General features: G+C 42.3%; 1 protein-coding gene across 2 annotated transcripts in view; it reads right to left on the reverse strand.

The window, feature by feature from the left end:
- LOC124555521 (organic cation transporter protein-like) overlaps window positions 1-10,862 on the reverse strand; it is a 241,744-nt gene extending 230,882 nt beyond the window's left edge. The window contains exon 1 of one of the 2 annotated variants that reach the window (XM_047129472.1): window positions 10,583-10,862. The gene's annotated coding sequence lies outside the window, so the exon portion shown is untranslated. Of the gene's footprint in view, window positions 1-9,290; window positions 9,329-10,582 lie in introns of those variants that run through there. The other variant, XM_047129473.1, reaches the window with a different exon arrangement.
- Window positions 10,863-22,228: the final 11,366 nt, after the last annotated feature.

Here is a 22,228-nt window from a genome sequence, read left to right on the forward strand (position 1 = left end):
CTGTTAGGGATTTTGTATATTTGTCTGAAAAAATGGAAAACACGAAAACTACCACTTAGGCAAAAATGCGAAATGGAGAGCTGCAAAAGCTTACGCATTATTTCGTTATTGCCCCAAACTGTTCTTATTCTACTTAACTTTGTATAAAACAACAAAATTCCACAAAAACAATTCTTTCTCTTGTCAGATGCGTTACGCATCATATTATTATTATTACTGTCGTTATTATTATTGGCAGTGCCTATAGTAAACTTGTTGATAAGCATAATTGTTATACAGCAGATGCTATTAAGTACACACTCTCCAATTCACCTGATTTTAAATATTTGTGAACACCCGGAATGTATACGCACGAATCGCCACTGTTGCGCAGAATTTCAGGGTATCTATATATCCTGTAACTAACCTCCTTCGCTGACAAACTGTATTCTTCCGGTATTCAACCTATGAATGGGAACTTGGCATATGCTTTAACTACAACTGTGTCTGCACGTCAGTTCCACTCAATACAGCGACGTGTTGTTGCCACAGGTATCCGCTGACTGATCTCAGTTGTGATTCAATGCTTCAGCTGATATAAACATCTATAGTAGTTATATTCTGCCGAATATTGAAATTCTTTGCATCACTTTCTAACAGTTTCCACAAGGAAAGAAATATAAGTAACTCATTTTTTTAAAAAAAATTTACGTGAAAATTCTTAACATGTAAAATGTTTTTGTAAATATTTTATTTATTATTATTATTCGTTTTAGCACAGAAGATCAGAGGTGAACGAGGTAATTATTCCTGGTGCTACTGAAAGTTCATTATTTGTTTCTCTACACAAATTCTCTTTAAACTGCGAAAAGATTCTCCTGTCACTTCGGAACAACGCTTTAACAAGTGTTGAAAAGCAAGGCCTCTGGAATTCGCTAGGAATGTGCTGAAAAACTGAGTGCACATTTTCTTCCTGTCTGACAAGAAAGTGGTGGTTTCTCCTTTGTACCTGTGGCCTGCATTCGCCTCAGCTGCTCGTAGCATGCATGCACTGGTCAGCCAGAACATTATGACCATCAGCGCCCACCTTTGGAACGGATAACAGCGGCGACACGTTGTCACGTGGAAGCAATGAGGTCTTGGTAGGTAGCTGGAGGGAGTTGGCACCACATCTGTGCACACAAGTCACCTAATTCCCGTAAATTCCGGGAAGAGGGGCGATGAGCTCGAACGGTACATTCAATGATTTCCCAGGTGTGTTCTATCGGATTCAGTTCTGGCGACTTGGGGGACCAGCACATCAACTGGAACTCGACACTGTGTACCACGAACCACTCGATCACACTCCTGAGCGTGTGATGTGGTGCATTACCTTGTTGAAAAATGCCACTGCTGTCGGGAAAGATGATCATCATGAAGGGGTGTACACTGTCCGCAACCTGTGTACCTTGCATGAGCTCAACTGTACCTATGGATGTCCACGTGAATGTTCCCCAGAGCACAATAGAGCCGCTGTCAGCTCGTCTCTGTCCCACAGTACAACTGTCAAGAAACTGTTTCCCTGGGAGACGACGGATTCGCGCCCTCCCACTGGCATGGTGAAGAAGGTATCGGGATTCATCAGACCATGCAACGCTCTGCCACCGCACCAACGTCCGGTGACGATGGTCACGTGCCCATTTCAGTCGAAATTGCCGAAGTCATAGCGTTAACATTGGCACATGCGTAAGTCGTCGGCTGCGGAGGGCCGTTATTAAGAGATATCGGTGCACTGTGTGTTCAGACGCACTTGTACTCCACCCACCGTTAACGTCGAATGTTAGTTCCGCCACAGTTCGCCTGCTGTCGTGTTTTACCAGTTAGCTCACCCTACGACACCCGACATCTATAATGAGGGGTGGCCGCCCAACCCTATGACGTCTGGAGGTGGTTTCACCTAGACTTCACCAAGTGTCGAGACACTCATCACAGCACTCCTCCAACCCCCAACAAGTCCTGCAGTTTCCGAAATGCTCGTGCTGAACCTCCGGGCCATCACAATCTGCCCTCGGTCAAACTCAGATAGATCGCGCGCGTTCCCCCTTTCTACACACGAACAGCACACTCACTGATACTACATGAACCGTGCATGCGTCTGACTAGCAGTCATTCCTCGCCAGGTGACGCTGCTGTTGCCTGGACGAGTTTGTATCGATAGTAGATCGATAGTCATAATGTTATGGCTGACCAGTGTGTTATGGAGCTCTAATTGAGCGTTACTGAAGTGCTTTGGTCTGTCCTGTCTCCGATCGCAGCTTCTAGCAGTTATCGGAACTAACTTTTTATGATTTACGTCCATCGAGTGAGATGTAGCGTAATGTTTGTACCAGTAGTATGTCTATAGAAGGAAGATGTAGCGTCGTATTTGTGAAGCAGTTTTAAAGGATTACTATCAACAGTTAAGTCTAGGTTTCACTCAGATTCAGACATCTGCTCGAATAAAACCTGGACTAACCTCAAGATCCTAACTCGTTTTCTTAGGACTGGATTAAGCAGAAATGAGAACTACACTTCAGTAGTTAAGACCGATTTACAAAGCGCTCTAGTGAAAGGGCTTCTCTTTCATATCGAAATGGTCTTCGGAAATATACTGATAGAACTTTTCCACGATTTGTCTTTCCGAGAGCTGAAAAAGCATCAGCCGACAGGTGTGTTAGAACTAGGCGAGTAAAGAGAGTAGCTCCTACTGCAGAGTAAGAACAATACACTGGAAGTCTGATTTCTGTCACTTACAGGAATATATTACTCTTCTTCCTAATTATATTCTTCTTTCTCTCGCAACAACTATAGTCAAACTATACATCGTGAATAATCCATTCACAAATATTTTGCCCTTATTATGGCAAATGTGACGCACTTATTGAAGTCCCAGCTACGATTACATATTAATGTGAAGATAACGGGTCTGTAACCGCTTTTTGATAGTTGCGTCTCGTGAAATGTGCGATTACAAAAAACAAATCCTAAAACATCATTCCTAGCCTTTACACCATAGTCTTAAACTGTGTTGTAAGCTCCAGTCTATTTGAACATAGATTTTTCTGTCCTATACTAGGAATGTAATGCAAATTGTTGGTACCAAATATCGATAACTTTTCCCTCTCAGCAAAGAGCCTAAGAGTAATAATAGATGAAAATCTAAGTTGGACTGAATACGTAACTGCAAGGCATCAGTATCTCTCCATGTCCTAAAAGAATGTAAAAAGCTCTTCCCTTTTGACCTGAAAAAGAAACTGGTACAAACACTTCCAGTTACTGATTAAGCGATGTTAGCCTGCAAGATCTGTCTCAGCAACGCTCAGGGCCCCTGGAATTGATTGTGAATGCTTGTGTTCGTTATATCTGTGATGTTCGACTTTTGGATCATACTTCATCATCATATGTACAGCTATCCTGGTCGGGTGCAGACAGGAGCAGATATTTCCACACACTCTGTTTTCTCTTCTGTTTATCAACATACACTTTCCCTCACACCTCTCCTCGACCTTGACGCTCTTGACTGAACAGAAACGGCAGAAACACCCGTTCCAGCACAGCAAAATCCTTTCTGCCCCACTCTATCGTTCAGCCACTTCTCGAAGTCCTCCTCGGTTGCAGAAACTCGACTCTGGAATAACCTCCCGCATTACATTAGAGAAATGTATATCACAGTTAATGACATATCTGATGAGGCAACAATAACAACTACCATTGTTCCTGCATGCATTCGTAACCTCTGTGTCTCCTTCTTTCCAACCATATCTTGCTCATTTCCCGCTATTCTTAGCTGTTGCTGCCTCCTTAAATTCCCTTTGCCCATATCTCCCTGTATCAGAAAACATCTATTTTGTACCTGCCACTCTTATTATTGCCGTTATTATTACAATTATTATCATTATTGTCATTATTTGTGGCGGTAGCAATAGCAACAGCAGTAGTAGAAGCATTGTCAGTGTTAACTTTATTGGTTCATAGTCAGTATTATTTACTCATCTTCTCTGTGGACACTCAGCTCTTTCTAACACTATTTGTCATATTAAAATTGTTAATTCTTAGGTAACTATGATGGGAAAAAGATGCTATATGTGTGAAAACCTGGTCCGATGTAAGAGACGGCCTGATCAGATCAGGTTAAATAAATAAAATAAATAAATTCTGAGAAGGCTATCAAGTGAGCTTAAACGTAAATTTTCGTGTAACCGGTCTTTCAGGGACTAGTTTGCGTACGCTACTTCAACAGACCCGTTTCATACGGCTCGTTGGGGTTTCCCGAATGGAAAAGAATCGATACACTCAGCTCAGGTACAGCTGTCAGAGGCGAACTAACAACGCCTTGGATATCTCAGTGAGCGCCACCGCTATAATTTTGATTAATTAGTTGTTCATCAGAAAGGAAATGAAAACGGAGGGAAGATTAGGCTTTAACATCTCGTGTCCTTTTCAAGGGATCATTCCGACATTTGCTTTAAGCGATTTGGGTAACCACGGAAAACACAAATCTGGATGTCTGAGTTGCCATTTGCCACTGGGCCACCTCGCTCGGTACCCTATCAAGTGAAATCCTACACGTCATTTCGCGACTGTCCAGGGTGTTCAGCATTAAGTGTTTTGCAGGTGCTTGGAGCAACTGTAAAACGTGGCGCAATGCATTGTGATGGTACTGGAAGGGGAGGGGGGGCTACGTAATTCTAATTCAATTCTCTGCTTCCTTCGGTCAATTCAAATATATGTCTGGATGGTCTTTGGGAAACCACTGCCTTCTCGTCACCTAAAGTGATTTTTATGCTCACATATTCCATTTCACAACAAGCAGAAATAATAAAGAGCATACAAAAGTTAAAACACACAAGCACAAATGAACACCCAACAGCAAGAAGGAAGGAAGATTTGGGGTTGACAAACCTGTCGACATCGTGGTAATGAGAGACGGCTAACAAGCTTAGGTAAGCGATAGTCGTGGAAGGAAATCGCCTTTGTCCATTTCAGACGCATTTTGTGATTTGGGCAGCAAAGTAACTGTGATTGCTCGAAGCGGAGGGGATTTAAAATTCAGATCGGCAACAGCAAGAAAAGCGTTTTGGAAAAGACGAATTTGTCAGCATAGAACACAAATAACATTTTAGGAAACCTTTTCTGAAAGTACTTTTCTGTAGTGGCGTGTGGAAGATAATCTTGGCGTGTGGAAGATAAACTGTTCACACAAGAAGTGAATATAAACATCTAAAATGTAGTGCTACATGAGAATACTGAAGATTAGGTTGCTAAACTAACGAGTACGGACTGATTCGAATTCGAAGAACCAACTTGTTTAAAAAAAGAGATAAATCGATAGGAAACGTCCAAAGGCACAGAGGAATTGTCAATTTGGTAACGGAGGTGAGAACGGCTCTGAGAAGGGGAGGTAAACATTGAAGAGGGCGACCAATGCTTGAGCACAATAAGCAGGTTCAAACGGATGTAGGTTGCAGTAGACATCCAGAGATGTAGAAACTTGCACGAAATAGACTATCGCGAAGAGATGCATCAAACCACTTTTCGGACTGAAGATCACAACAACAAACAACATCGGACGATATTCCAGCCGACAGTTGTCGGGAATATGTGAAAGTAAAGGAAATGCTGTAGCCACATGAAGTAAGATGGTGATCTCTACAGCCTCCGTCACAACACAGATTCCTGAAGTTCCAGCAAAAAAAAAAAAAAAAAATAAAAGGAACTTAGTTGTCTTTGTAACACTCACGAAGAAAATTAGTTACTTTAAGGGGGGTAGGACGTCAAACGGGCAGACTTGGAGCATGAGAGGCACCACAGGACATTTTCTATACTTTTACAAATAAATTCATAAAACTTTGTCAGCATGACCAGGAAGGATTCAGAATTCACACTCATAGCAGTGGAAGTTCGAAAACATAACAAAGTAATTTTTTTTTTTTACATGTGAAATTTCATCATTTTTTTCACTTACTAATGGCAGCATTTATTGCTATAGGTACACTTTTCTTCATAACTAAGAGAGATGGTTCGATGAATTTTGCACAGCATACAAACCATACTTAAAGGTGTATGAAACTCTAGAATTTTCCAAATCTATCAAAAACTGTGGTAAAAATTGAGGTAATTAGCTACAAAATTTGTGTTTTTTTCTGAACATGAAGTTTGAAATACAACAGATCATTCGTTTTTCCATAAATTAAATAAATTCTAGAGTTTCATACACCTGTAAGTATGGTATGTATGCTGTGCAAAATTCATCGAAGAATCTCTCTAACTTATGAAGAAAAGTGTACCTATAGCAACAAATGCAGCCATTAGTAAGTGAAAAAATGATGAAATTTCACACGTAAAAAAGATTTATTTTGTTATGTTTTAGAACTTCCACTGCAATGAGTGTGAATCCTGAATCCTTCCTGGTGATGCTGACAAAGTTTTATGAATTTATTTGTAAAAGCATAGACACTAGAAATTAAAATGTCCTGTGATGCCTCTCCTGCTCCAAGTCGGCCCGTTTGACGTCCTACCCCCCTTAAGCTAGACCTACCTCGATAGGAATTCTAGTGATCGCCACCGAGACTATATATTAGCTTGGAGAAATGTGCCTGTCCCCTGACGTTTACTTTTGGTTTCTTCACACGAAAGAGATGAGGGTGAAATGGCCCTGCGCTGTGTCAGAAGGCTGCTTACCCAAGCTATGTCAGAACAGGGGCACCACCTGCGCTTCGAAGGTGGTTCTGCGGTGGCACGGCGTCTGTAGCGTCACTCTGCTGCGTCATCAGCGCAGAGAACCACATGCCAGCTGATTCCAAGGTGAACCAACCGCACAGCGCCTTCCTGACGCACGTGAACACCGCCTGCCGCTTATTTTCCATGTATACCGTCTCAGCGAGTATTTATCACTTAGCCGCAGATATATGAGAAGTATTTACTACGGGTAGCTATTTATTTTGTGAGGGAAGACTTTCAGGTCCTTAGAAAAAGGTCATTAACTCTGCTTTGTGAAACGCGTCCCCAAAAATCGACCGTGGACTGGCATCGAGATACACTCCTGCATTCACGTCGAAATGATGAAAAACCTTTATCGTGGTGGATAGAATAAGATATGAAACTAGTTGCAGCCGTTAATGTCGGTTTTTATTCAGTGAGTGCTATTTTATAATATAACACAGAGCCGTACCAGAAAACTTTTAGGTTAGCTGAGTAGATGCGGAAGACTGCGCAGTTACATTAGCTCTACGCTGGAACGACTTTTTTTAGCCGCCACACCCGATTATCCAGTGGAGTTTCCTTTAATGAAGTCAACACAAGGTCAAAACTAATTATGAAATGAATTAGGGAAGCTATCTGAATCGTGCGAAAAATGGCAGTTGAGGTTGGACAATAAACGTATGATGTACTCCACGTGAGTCCTAAGAGGGTTCGGCTTCATTTCTACTACGTTATTAATGACACAACTGCAGGAGTTTTCGATTCAACTACAGATCTAGGGATCGCAAACCAAAAACTGAGTATTATTGCCAAAACACTTAGTAGATGCAACAAATCCGCTATGTATTCTGTTAAAACTACGCTTATCCGTTCTCTTTTAGAATATAGCTACGGTGTGTGTTGGGATCCGCAGCAGGTAGGATTGACAGACAAAATCGAAAAAGTCGAAAGAAGGGCGGCTCATTTCGTACTACAGCTGAATGGGGGAGATATTGTCAGGGATATGAGAACCGAATTGAGCTAGCAAGCATTGAAATGTAGCCATTTTTCATGTTGTTGTTGTTTTCATTGCGGAGAAATATTTTCATGAAATTTCAAACAATTCATTTCTCCTCTGAATAACAAAATATTCTGTTTCCCCCCACCTACATAGAGAAGAATGACCAGCGCGATGAAATAAAGGAAATGTGAGCTCCCATGGGCACTTTGAGAAAAGAGCTGTAGACACGTAGGTTTAAATTAGTGTAATGCAGCCTCTGCCAAGCAATAAGGTGCAGATTGCAGTGTGTAGATGCAGATGTACATACGTTATTGATCTTGTAAAATAATGCAGTGCTTTACTACAGCGCCAAATATAAAAGCTTATAATCCGTTAACAACTATAAGCTATGGGAAAAGGAGTATTTATCTTACATCTCTGTATAGTTAGCAGTATAGATTCAGCATAGTTCGAAATACTGCAGCTAGTCAAGTCTGTGAGTTACCTGTGGTGGAAGATCACTGCCCCCGGAAGAATCTTTCCTCATCATCTTGAGAACAGATCAGTTCGAGAGTCAGTAGTGCAAAGTTTGTAATCACGAGACTGTGCATCAACGTTCTGAACTAAATTGCAAAACTTTTCCATTTCTTGTTCGTAAAGGAGTATTATCAATGGTGATTTATCGGAACTAACAATGTAAGCCTGTGGTACTCTTTAGTACTCATTGACAAAAGTAAGTTACGCACATGAAGTCCTGTCTAATGTATACACTCACAGAAATAATGATTTCGGAAGGTTAGGGAAGGTAATCTACCTTTAATAGGACCCCGCGGTGGAAGCAGCCTTAGTCACTTTAGGGAAGGCAGAAAAAACCGAAATCTAGACGGTCAGACGAGGATTTGGAATTTGAACCTCGTTCCTCTCAAATTGTAGTCCAGTGCCTTAACCACTGCCCCAGATTGCTCATTATGTACGCAGAGGATAGAAAAAGGTGCAGCGAAATTTTCAGTACAGATTCCTCACTTGTGTGGGAAGAAAATACATGATTTTAAAAGGATCCTGAAACGCTTTATTTAGAACTCGTTTTTTACAACTCTTCATAGCACATAAGACACACAGAAACAAAACGACATGAAACTCTTGCTTACGTCAAATGTTCAAAATGTCCTTCGTTAGCATTGATACACAAATCAGATCAGCTCGCCATCGCATTGAACGTCGGGTGCGATGTTATATCGTTATGGTACCGCATATAATTTTCTAAGCTTCCATAATATGAGTGCGAAGAGTTTCTGCATCTTGTAACGCGGTGCGATACAAAGGAGCTGTCTATTGCCCTCACAAATAAATGTCTGGTGGCCTCATCGTACCCGTCAAGGAACCTGTTATTTAGATATCGACTGGCGATTACCTCACGACTTACAAGTTAACCAAGACGGCGTTTTCAACTATTTACGTAATAAGGTATTTTATGTGGTAGTCTAGTACGTTTTGTTCCTGTTTGTTTCGCATGATTAATGTAGTATAGAGAGTAGTAGAAAATGAATTCTAACATTCGTTACAACCTGTATGCCGACATTGTGCATTTATGCATTAGACTTAACTAAGTTACCATCCTGTAATAACACCGTGGAGACAAAAGCAGAGGCAGCCGCTACGAGATTCCCAGGTTCTTCGCTTCATGAACGCTGTGGGATTGTCTGGAAACGGTTTTCTCCACCTGTGATGCACGGACAGATTTGCAGATTCACAGTGCGCTTCGTGTCCCAGTAACTTTTCACGGCGCTTTGAGGTTATCTGCATTCTCTAATTGAAATAAGTCGATTCGAAATGCTTATTTTGCCCGCGCAAAAAGTGTACACAGCGATATTCGTGCGTTACTTACGTTTGACTAAAATCATTTATCTGTCAGTGGCCAATACCACGCTTTGTTGGTTTGCAATTACTTTGAAAACTGGTGCGCTAATAGATAATTAACATCTGGACTATTCCAACGAACTAGGAGCAAACACAACCATCGTACTACGTGTCTAACGTCAATAATTAAAGATTTCTTGTTCTCTTACAAGTTATTAATCTGGTAGAAGGTCGCGAGGCCTGAATTTCTATGTACATAAACAACCTCCAACAAGTTTAGAACGTTTTCAACCAAATTTTCTGAAAAGTTAACCGCACACACAGTAATAACCGCAGATGGGACAAACCGAGTTTAAATCCTGCTCCAGTCAAAAGAATGTACATTTTCCATGGTCTTCCTAAAGCAATACAGTTGAATGCCAGCTGGTTCCTTCAACAGGACTACGGACAATTCGACATGTCCCGACAAACTGTAGCACTGGAGTTCAGAACAGAAACGCACAAACATCACTTATACCTGTGTATCGTGTCACTGGACCGTTCTAAGAAAACACAGCTCTACACACCTAGCACATTTCATCTAGAATCTTCGTGGTTCATACACTTGAAATATTCCTTAATTTTCTTAGCCAGAACAACAATAACGACCAACTCACTATCAGTTATGCTTCTTTTTTGTCAGAAAGTCCTGAAAGTAAGTAAATTAATGTCACATCACAATAAACAGTTCAAACGACGTGGTGCAGCGCTGAGACACGAGATTAATACACTCTATCTGATACAGACAGTATACGTTCCGTTCCTTGGATTTGTCTACTTTGGTTCCTACAATGTCCGGGAATTCCGCCTTCTACATTGATGAATTACCTTTCACCGCTTTGTGATTTCGGTATGTACATCACGTTTAAATAAAAAATCACAACCACGTCGACTGCGAAAAAGCGTTGTAAGCACCGTTTCCATTAAAACGAGGCACTATCGGCAGCGCAAAACTGCCCACTGTAACTGCACTCAGTACTGAATGACGATTTGCACCGTGGATCATACCTGAGAGTTGACTCGCACTCCTCCAATCACGTGTGGCGTCTGCAGAGATAGGAAGAAGTGCAGGATATATAACGGGGAGCCGCGGAGCGGGGAACCCATGCCCTTATCCCCTCTCAGCCGTCGTAATGATGGGCGTGCGCGCTAAATTCAAGCGTCCTTTTTTTCTCTCGGACTCGGCTAGGTGAACCCGCGGAACTACACGTGGCGCGGGTTTTCCACGTAAGCGGCGATCGCTCAGGCAGTGCGTACCACGACTGGGAACGTCTGTGTTCGCGGAAGGTACGGTGCATCCCCGGGGAACTGAGGCATGCCGAACACGCAGGAGCTCCCTCCTACATTCGTGCTAAGCCTGACGTAAATATAAGATTACTTCTCAAGTGATATGTCCTTGAGTTACGAGGCGGGGTGGCGCTAACAGAATACTGATGGACGGCCGAGATACCAATACACACTGTAGGAATGGCAAGCGACTGGAAGGGGCCGTGGAGGGACGGAGGGGGGAGGGGGGAAGAGTACAAGAAAGAGGGAGTAGGTGGATGATGTAGGAGCAGGGAAACATGAAAAAGAGATAAAGAGATTCTTTTGATGTGTTTCACCGCATCATATTCACGTCCCGACAGTTACGAGAACACACAAGCGGCGATATTTTATTGTTGTATTCTCTTTTGTCAGAGCTTATGCATATAAGTTAAATATTGCAAAACGCAACCAGTCATCCTGAATGCAAAAGTGTGTGCTTTGAGTGCGCATCAGGGAAACGTGATAGAACCACTGCCATTCATCTACGCGATTTCTCTGCTATTTACAATAAAGCACCAGGCAGAGGGTTCAATGAACCACCTTCAAGCTGTCTCTCTCCCGTTTCACTCTCGTGATGATCATTTATCGCTATGTAGGTGGGTGCCGACAGAATGTTTTCGCAATCGGAGGAGAAAACTGGTGATTGAAATCTCATGAGAAGATCCCGTCGCAACGATAAACGCCTTTGTTTTAATGACTGCCACTCCAATTCACGTATCATGTCTGTGACACTATCTCCACTATTTCGCGATAATACAAAACGAGTTCCCCTTCTTTTTTTACTTTTTCGATGCCATCCGTCAGTCCCACCTGATGCGGATTCCACACCACACAGCACACAATTTAGCGTGTTACGTATTACAATTTGGCGGATAGTACTAGTTGAAGCCTCAGATGTCAGCGGGTAAAGCAGACATCTATACAAAATAGCACGTTTATTTCGGAAGACTTTAGTTAAGATTTCAGTTGTTCGCAGAGGCCAACGAGTGGTTCAAAATACACTGATTTGCCGGAATTTAATGACCATCTGCCTGATAATGTGTTGGTCCATCTTTGGAACGGAATACTGCAACGGTTCTGCGTGACGTGGATTCGAAAAGACCTTGCTACCTTTTCGGAGGATGTATGTGGCACCAGCTCATGTCGTGCAGTTCCTGTAAATTAAAGACCGGTGACCTGTGGGACCGTAACTGGAGCCGGTAGCGACCCTGATGTGTTCACTGGGTTCACATCAAGCGAATGTAGTGGCTAAGATACACACGTGTGTTCACTGTCATGTCTCTCAAACCACTGTAGCACGTTTCCTGCTTTGTCATACGGACAGTTATCCTGCTGGAAAATACCATTGCCGCTGGGGAATACATCAAGCATGAAGGCATTACTACCATAGGTCCCATGAAAGCCCAGGTGAATGTCCGCCACAGCATATTACTGCCCTCATCGGCCTGCGTCATTGGAGCGGTGCACGTTTCGAGTAGCAGTGTTTGTACACGACCATTGACCTGGTTTAACAATAAATGTAATGGATCTGACCAGGAAACATTTTTCCATTGATCTACTATCCAGTCTCGATGATTCCGCGCACACTGCATTTGTAATTGACGATGGTAACATGTTTGAAGGGGCCTTATTGTGGGTCTCCATTTGGCCGGCTGTTCGAATCGTGCAAGATCCAAATTTGTGAGGAATCTGCGTGTGACGGAGACCCCAAGTTGGACTGCATGGGAACGCGAGGGCAGACATACTCCCGTCAAGCTTCCGATCAACCACTTCTGACTGCCAGAAGGGACGATCACCGTATTCTGCACCAAGCACATCTTAACCCCTTCATATCTGCAGTTGCCATCTGGGAACAAGAAACGGGGTTCCTGTGACATTCTGTAACATCCCACACCATTGGTCGGAGACTATCAGCAGTCGTACCAGGGAAGTACCGCCTCACGCTCAAGCTGTCGTTAACACTACAACATGAACGGCTGCGCTTAGAAAGGTGACGTGACTGAGAATTAGGGGCTATTGATGAATGATATCTCACTGTGTTCAGCGATGAACCGCAGTTCTGCGCTACCGTGGATGACAGTCGTCGGCCTGTATGGCAGCGACCTAGTGAGAGGTTCCACACTTCCAATGTTTTAGAGAGGCCCGGAGATGGTAACCACCGGCGCGATGGTCTGTCTGTTGGGTCTGACTTCAGATGATGGCTGGTTATGCTTGAACGAACTCTCTTGGAGCAACAGCACCTCACGGGCATCCTGAGTTCTCATGAGCTGCTTCTCATCCGACAGTATCGTGGTGCAATTTTTCAACAGGACAATGCTCTACTACTGACGGCACATGACTCTATGAACTGCCTGCGTGGTGCTGATGCACTTATGTGTCTAGCAAGATCCCCAGACAGAATATGTATGGGACGTCAACCCTGCCAAGTGCTAGGATCCAGAATATCAAGGACCAGTGACAATAGTAGTGGGTCTGGTTGCCTCAGGAGAAGATACATTGGCTTCATGACTCCTTTCCCAACCGAATCAGTGCATGAATCCAGACCAAAGGACGTGCAGTATCATAGTGATATGTGGGCTTATACTGCCAAGTTCTTTGTAAATTAGTCTCGATTTTGTAATCACTGAAACAACATCACGTAGCCTCTCAACCCGTGAAGTTACATTTTGTGTCCTATTCCCCACCTTGGTGCTTCACTGTTTTTGTCAGGCTGTTTGACTTTCATATAGGTATACATAGCATTTTGGAAAGAATTTTTCTCGCGACGGCTTTCTTGCATAAAATGTTCGGCAGACGTATTTAAGTTAGCGGAAATACTGTGAATATTTTATATAAAATAGGGTTTCCGTACAGTCAGTGACGAGGACATTAGAGACATAGCATCCTCTCGAATTGGGAAACAGGCCGCCTCTTTCCCAAAGGAACCACGTCCTTCCAGACACGTTGTATCTTCATTTTTTTCTAGAACTGCTTTCTGCGAGGAGAACGAACCTGGTCAATTTTCGCTTCTAAAATCAGTTTTTGTCCGTGAGCAAAGCAAAATTTTACTCGAATATTTGGAATACTGATAGTAGTACGTCACCAAAGGAACAAGGTGTGAAATACCAAGTAGGTGGAACAGATGAGTGGGTTTCGGGTGACCTTATGAACATGAGAGACATTTCTGAGGAATAATGTGTAGTAGATGACAGCAAAATAGCTTGTAAGTTCTGCTGAGTACTGCTTCAATATCAAAGAATATAGGAACATTAGCGTATAATACTTATATGGATATGGTGTCTGTTCTTTCGGACGTGTCCGAAAGAACAGACACCATATCCATACATCTTGAAACGTCCCCTTGGAAAAATTTATGAATTACTGTGCTGGTAAACCTCTTACATTATTTGATTTTCAAACAGCTGAGCAATACTGAACGTACTCAGACATTTCGCTCTTTACCTATTCTGATCAACACTAAACTGACACACAATATTTTCAGCGCAACGCAATCTGACTTTCAATAATCCCTACAAAAGAATGGCCCTGACTAACATTAAACTATACCTTTCACAAATCACTTACCTCCCAAAAATCTTCGTTACTCGAACTACTGCAATACAGCAAGCGCCACTACTGCCAGCTAAATAAAAGATTCAAACTACTGAAGGCCCTAACTACTGATAGGCATAGTTAGCAAATGAAAGATTTCGATAGAGAACAAACAATGTATTTACATTAATAGTGTTCAAAAGTCATTTATATATATATATATATATATATATATATATATATATATATATATATATATATATATCAGTTCATGACATCCAGTCTTACAAATTTACTGTCTCTGTCCAGATCATCCGCTCTCAAAACTCTGCCATCTCACTCCCCACATCCACCACTGCTGGCGGCTCACCTCCAACATCGCAACGCTACGCGCTGTTAACAGCCAACAGCCCAACACTACAATAGCGAATATTACAACAATGCCACCCAGCCGCAGACTGCACACAACACAGCCAGTGATTTTCATACAGTGCGCTACGTGGCGTTACCAATATAAAAACCTAAACAGCCTACTTACAATCTTTCTGGCAATACGGGTCTTGATCTTCTTCTTCTGTGCGGATGCACACATATTCCTCGAACTCGTACGGGACTTGGTAAGAATGTCTTCCACGAGTAATGAGTGTTTTGGGGTGGGACACTACGAATGTAGTGTGTGGACATACAAGGTGAGAATGTGGGTCTCGCGGGAGGCGTGCGCGTGATAGTCCCTGCAGTCGCACTACCCTCTGTGCCCTGGTGGCTCAGATGGATGCCGACACGGTAGCTCAGCGTGTTCGGTCAGAGGGTTAGCTGCCCTCTGTAATAAAAAAACTGACTTAACCTATCAACAATTAACTTAAATTGGTGTCTTACGACGTCCGCCCCGAGCAGATGCAACGAACGAAAGCGAACAAAATGAGATTTAAAGAAAAATGGATAGAGCGTCTGCCATGTAAGCAGGAGATACCAGGTTCGAGCCCCGGTCGGGACACACACATTCACCTGTCTCCGTTGATATACATCAACGGCTGTCAGCAGCTGAAGGTATTAATATAATTTTAATTTTAATTTCCGGAGCACGATAAAATAATCAGAGGTGGAGCACAAGCTCGCACTGGAAAACGACTGGAAGGAAATTGGGAACTGTCCCAGCAGTAGCCGTAAGTGTTTTAAGCGCACGATTAAATGCCTAATATTCTGGACTGCCATATGCGGGTTTGAACCGCCGTTCTCCTGAATGCGAGCTCGGTGTCTTCACTAGAGTCTCATTTCGTCCAGTGCAACTACAACAGTAATTTACAGCATCATTAAATGCTTCAGTTTTGTATTAGAATTTGGATACGTTTTAAACGTAACAAAATGCTTATCCAATGCAGGATGCCCAGCCGACCTCGCTCTGCAGACTGAATATGCATGGAACGCTTGTATAGTCACGATCAAATGTATCTGTCAGCGACAACTGCCTAGAATCGCCACTTTCTTTCTGCTCGGATTCATCAATAAACGCGACTTGTGTCAGCTGATTACTTCCAGTATTGCAGATAGAGATTCTGTTACATATTATCTATAAGTTGCGTCGAACTGAATAACGGCAAGAATCTCTTTTCAAACCATGCATTATGTATCTATGGAAATTAGCGACTGCATTGTCCGTATGTAGAAATCGCTTGACGTTCCCTTTTGCAGAAGCAATTAGAGTCTCCGGAGTAATTGCGACATTGTGAGTAAAAATGTTCAGGAGGAGAGTGAAAAAGGTCATCGTAATCGCCAAAAAGAGGAGGATCTATAGCGACAACTGAGGGCCGAGATCGAGCCAGTTTAGATGCAGCCATCGTGAATCCATTCATGTGAATTGCATAAGTGGTTAGAAACATCCATCTGCAAGTGAGTGCTACTACTGTCCTCCCACGCTTTCATACTGTTGGCCACTGGTCTCCATCGTCACAAGCCTGCAAGAAACAAGCCATTACATCTTGACATCGAGGAAGCATGTATAGTTTTGTCAGCGGTACTATCCAGCTGGCAGAGATGTTTGGAACTACATAGTTCATACTACGCTACGGCGGAAAATGTTCTTGTTTGGATAGCAGATTGTAGATTCTATATTCTCTAGATCCCATTATTGACTCAGCACCAAGTGGTGGGATACGTTTGGCTTTTCGGTATCGAACGACTGCATCTGGAGTGGAGAAATTGACTGAAGCTTTACCCAGGCTGGAATCGAAAGTATATACTGAATAAACTGCAACAAGGTGGGAATTTAAGGAGATGGGACCTGGATAAACTGACTAAACCAGAGGTTATACAGAGTTTCAGGGAGAGCGTAAGGGAACAATTGACAGGAATGGGGGAAAGAAATACAGTAGAAGAAGAATGGGTAACTTTGAGGGATGAAGTATTGAAGGCAGCAGAGGATCAAGTAGGTAAAAAGACGAGGGCTAGTAGAAATCCTTGGGTAACAGAAGAAATATTGAATTTAATTGATGAAAGGAGAAAACATAAACATGCAGTAAATGAAGCAGGCAAAAAGGAATACAAGGGCGATGTACTTGAGGACAATGTTATGGAAATGGAAGAGGATGTAGATGAAGATGAAATGGGAGATATGATACTGCGTGAAGAGTTTGACAGAGCACTGAAAGATCTGAGTCGAAACAAGGCCTCGAAAGTAGACAACATTCCATTAGAACTACTGACGGCCTTGGGAGAGCCAGTCCTGACAAAACTCTACCATCTGGTGAGCAAGATGTATGAAACAGGCGAAATACCCTCAGACTTCAAGAAGAATATAACAATTCCAATCCCAAAGAAAGCAGGTGTTGGCAGATGTGAAAATTACCGAACTATCAGTTTAATAAGTCACGGCTGCAAAATACTAACGCGAATTCTTTACAGACGAATGGAAAAACTAGCATAAGCCGACCTCGGGGAAGATCGGTTTGGATTCCGTAGAAATATTGGAACACGTGAGGCAATACTGACCTTACGACTTATCTTAGAAGAAAGATTAAGGAAAGGTAAACCTACGTTTCTAGCATTTGTAGACTTTTTTGACAATGTTGACTGGAATACCCTCTTTCAAATTCTGAAGGTGGCAGGGGTAAAATACAGGAAGCGAAAGGCTATTTACAATTTGTACAGAAACCAGATGGCAGTTATAGCAGTTGAGGGGGAATGAAAGGGAAGCAGTGGTTGGGAAGGGAGTGAAACAGGGTTGTAGCCTCTCCCCGATGTTATTCAATCTGTATATTGAGCAAGCAGCGAAGGAAACAAAAGAAAAATTCGGAGTAGGTATTAAAATGCATGGAGAAGAGATAAAAACTTTGAGGTTCGCCGATGACATTGTAATTCTGTCAGAGACAGCAAAGGACTTGGAAGAGCAGTTGAAAGGAATGGACAGTGTCTTGAAAGGAGGATATAAGATGAACATCAACAAAAGCAATACGAGGATAATGGAATGTAGTCGAATTAAGTCGGGTGATGCTGAGGGTATTAGATTAGGAAATGAGGCACTTAAAATAGTAAAGGAGTTTTGCTATTTGGGGAGCAAAATAACTGATGATGGTCGAAGTAGAGAGGATATAAAATGTAGACTGGCAATGGGAAGGAAATCGTTTCTGAAGAAGAGAAATTTGTTAACATCGAGTACGGATTTAAGTGTCAGGAAGTCGTTTCTGAAAGTATTTGTATGGAGTGTAGCCATGTATGGAAGTGAAACATGGACGATAAATAGTTTAGACAAGAAGAGAATAGAAGTTTTCGAAATGTTCAAAATGGTTCAAATGGCTCTGAGCACTATGGGACTCAACTGCTGAGGTCATTAGTCCCCTAGAACTTAGAACTAGTTAAACCTAACTAACCTAAGGACATGACAAACATCCATGCCCGAGGCAGGATTCGAACCTGCGACCGTAGCGGTCTTGCGGTTCCAGACTGCAGCGCCTTTAACCGCACGGCCACTTCGGCCGGCTTTCGAAATGTGGTGCTACAGAAGAATGCTGAAGATTAGATGGGTAGATCACATAACTAATGAGAAGTTGTTGAATAGGATTGGGGAGAAGAGAAGTTTGTGGCACAACTTGACTAGAAGAAGGGATCGATTGGTAGGACATGTTCTGAGGCATCAAGGGATCACCAATTTAGTATTGGAGGGCAGCGTGGATGGTAAAAATCGTAGAGGGAGACCAAGAGATGAATACACCAAGCAGATTCAGAAGGATGTAGGTTGCAGTAGGTACTGGGAGATGAAGAACCTTGCACAGAATAGAGTAGCATGGAGAGCTGCATCAAACCAGTCTCAGGACTGAAGGCCACAACAACAACAAACACACGTTTTAGAAGAAAGTATGCATCAATCAATAGATTTCTTTATCCAGTATAAGAGATAATGCACATCCATTTTGCATACGATAACAACAATAAATCGACTGTACAGACACGCAGAGTATTGACGTTGTAATGGCTTGCAAAGTTTCCAGACTAAAACCTCTCAGGGCGTTGACTGTTCTAGACTGAGAGGTACACCAAGAACATTATTGACAACCTCGTCGGAATCACGTTTTTGCCTTGTGAGAGAGTATGAATCAGTGACAGCATCTTTGTAGCACCCTCGTTTCTCCACCAGTCGAAGACTCAACAAATTGTTGGACAATGAGGAACGGCGGACCTATTTTAAAAGTGAAACTTAGTGTAATTATTTTTCATTTTTTGTTCACAAAATAACGCTGTGATTCCCATATTCCTCGAAACACAGCGGTTCTAAACAAAGAGGCTCTGTGGTCCTCATATAAATAGAAACTCAGATTTAATTTATTTTCAGGCTCTCGTCTTAAGACACTGTTATTCTTATAATTGTTACATAATGACGGGTTATTGAAAACACTAGAAAAAGACTATTTATTCTCGTGCTGTTTACGGTCGATATATTTTTCAACAATTAGTAATAAATGAATTTTATCCATAGTGGGTGCTGTTGAACTCCGTGACTGTTCCTTTATAGGGTGTAGAAAAATTTCCGCTACCAGTCACAATAAAAGATTATTTATTCGTCATACGGCTGGTTTCGGGCTTGTGCCCATCCTCAGGTGCTTATACATTCATGTACATGTTTATATTGGTGGAGATTTTCTGGATCTTACAATATCTAATGTAAACAACAAACATGCCTTCCAGGTTAACAGAAAACCCACCACTAGTGATGATGTCATTAACAACTCCTCATATCATCCAGTACAACATAAAATGGCAATCTTCAGATCCACACTTAATCGTATACATAAAATCCCACTCAGCCTCCACGATGAACAAAAAGAAATTAACATTATCAAACAAATTGCACGTAGAAACGGATACAACCCAGATCTAAATGATAAATTTAACAACAAAACCAAGATGAAACAATGCACAACTCCTAAATCAGATTCACAAGAACGAAATAACACATTTGTCCACATACCCTTTATAGGTAAAATATCATACCAAATTGCCAACTCTTTCCGAGAACTGGTATTCAAATTCCTTTCAGCACTAACAACAAGCTACAACAGCACATCATCCACAACAGTAACACAAATAACCAATGCCACCACAAATCAAGTATTTACAAACTTTTATGTAACAATTGCCCACAGTTCTACATATTCCAAACTGGAAGGAGTTCCACTATAAGATATCGTGAGCATATGGATGCCTTACGGCTAAATAGCTTTGATAATTCTACCTTTGCAATGCATCTAAAAGACCATGATCACTCAGCCACGGCCATTACAGACAACCTACAAATACTACACACAATCAACAAAGGCAAGAAAATGAATCTGCTCGAAGAGCTAGAAATTTACATGCGCGATTCTAACTCACCACACCTTATTCTCAACGAACAAATGGAGCTTGCAAACAAATCTTATCTTCACATATTTCATGAAATCTTAAAAAACAAAAGTTTATTATCCTCTGATATAATAACAAAGTAATATGGAAATCCGATGTAGCAATTATACAACAATTCATGTGTCATCATCGTAATTTGTAAAAGTCATATTGTAAACACAAGCTTCAACTGTCATTTTCGTAATTTGTAATAGCTTTCAAAATTTCATGTGTGTAACATCATTGTACTTCCTAGATCTAAGTTCTCCGACAAAAATGTGGTTCAAAAAATTTCATAATGTGTGTTAAAAAAACAACTTCTCAGTTTATTTAGCTTTCTAAGTTCTATATGTGCAACATCCCTCCACTTCCTATGGCTACGTTCTTTGACCATAACCTACATGTTTCTGTATGAGAAACTTCTTTACACCTCCTATGTCTAAGTTCTTTGACCACAGCCTATATGTTTGTATGTAAACAGAGTGTATTTCACGAGCGCACATCGTAACAGTAAAATATGCAGCTAAATTTTATAAACATGAAATATGGATGTGCAACTAAGTGGAAAAACCGTCACCACAGTGTAATTATAATAATGATGCTTAAACGTTATATAAGTACAGATACACTGTGTGATCAAAAATATCAGGAACTCCCCCTCCCCCCCCCCAAAACATTGGTTTTTCATATTACATGCATTGTGCTGCTACCTACTGCCAGGTGCTCCATATCAATGACCTCTGTAGTCATTAGACATCGTGAGAGAGCAGAGTGGGGCGCTCCACAGAACTCGCGGACTTCGAACATGGTCATGTGACTGGATGTCTTGTGTGCCATACGTCTGTACGCGAGATTTCCACACTCCTAAACATCCCTAGGTCCAGTGTTCGCGATGTGATAGGAAGTGGAAACGTGAAGGAACACGTACAGCACAGAAGCGCATAGGCCGACCTCGTCTGTTGACTGACAGAGACCGCCAACCGTTGAAGAGGGTCGTAATGTGTAATAGTGAGACATCTATCCACACCATCACACAGGAATTCCAAACTGCGTCAGGATCCACTGCAAGTACTGTGAAAGTTAATCGGGAGGTGAGAAAACTTGGAATTCATGGTCGAGCGGCTGCTCATAAGGCACACATCACGCCGTTAAATGCCAAACGACACTTCGCTTGGTAAAAGGAGCATAGACACTGGGCGATTGAACAGTGGAAAAACATTGTGTGGAGTGAAGAATCACGAAACACAATGTGGCGATCCGATGGCAGGGTGTGAGTATGGCGAATGCCCGGTGAACGTCATCTGCCAGCGTGTGTAGTTTCAACAGTAAAATTCGGAGGCGGTGGTGTTACGGTGTGGTCGTGTTTTTCATGGAGGGGGCTTGCACCCCTTGTTGTTTTGCATGGCATTATCACAGCACAGGCCTACACTTATGTTTTAAGCACCTTTTGCTTCCCATTGTTGAAGGGCAATTCGGTGATGGCTATTGCATCTTTCAACACGATCGAGCACCTGTTCATAATGCATGGCCTGTGGCGGAGTGGTTACACAATAACATCCCTGTAATGGACTGGCCTGCACAGAGTCCTGGCCTGAATCCAATAGAACACCTTTGGGATGTTTTGGAACGCCGACTTCGTGTCAGGCCTCATCAACCGACATCGATATCTCTCCTCAGTGCAGCAGTCCTTGAAGAATGGGCTGCCATTCCCCAAGGAACCTTCCAGCACCTGATCGAGCGTATGCCTGCGAGAGTGGAAGCTGTCATCAAGGCGAAGGGTGGGCCAACACCATATTGAATTCCAGCATTACCGATGGAGGGCGCCACAAACTTCTAAGTAATTTTCAGCCAGGTGTCCAGATACTTTTGATCACATAGTGTATATTTTCGACAAATGCTGCCTTGCCACTTACAATTGTTCCACTTGTATCTGCTTGGTCACCA

The sequence above is a fragment of the Schistocerca americana genome, chromosome X, assembly GCF_021461395.2.
Source record: "Schistocerca americana isolate TAMUIC-IGC-003095 chromosome X, iqSchAmer2.1, whole genome shotgun sequence".
Taxonomy (NCBI): Eukaryota; Metazoa; Arthropoda; class Insecta; order Orthoptera; family Acrididae; genus Schistocerca; species Schistocerca americana.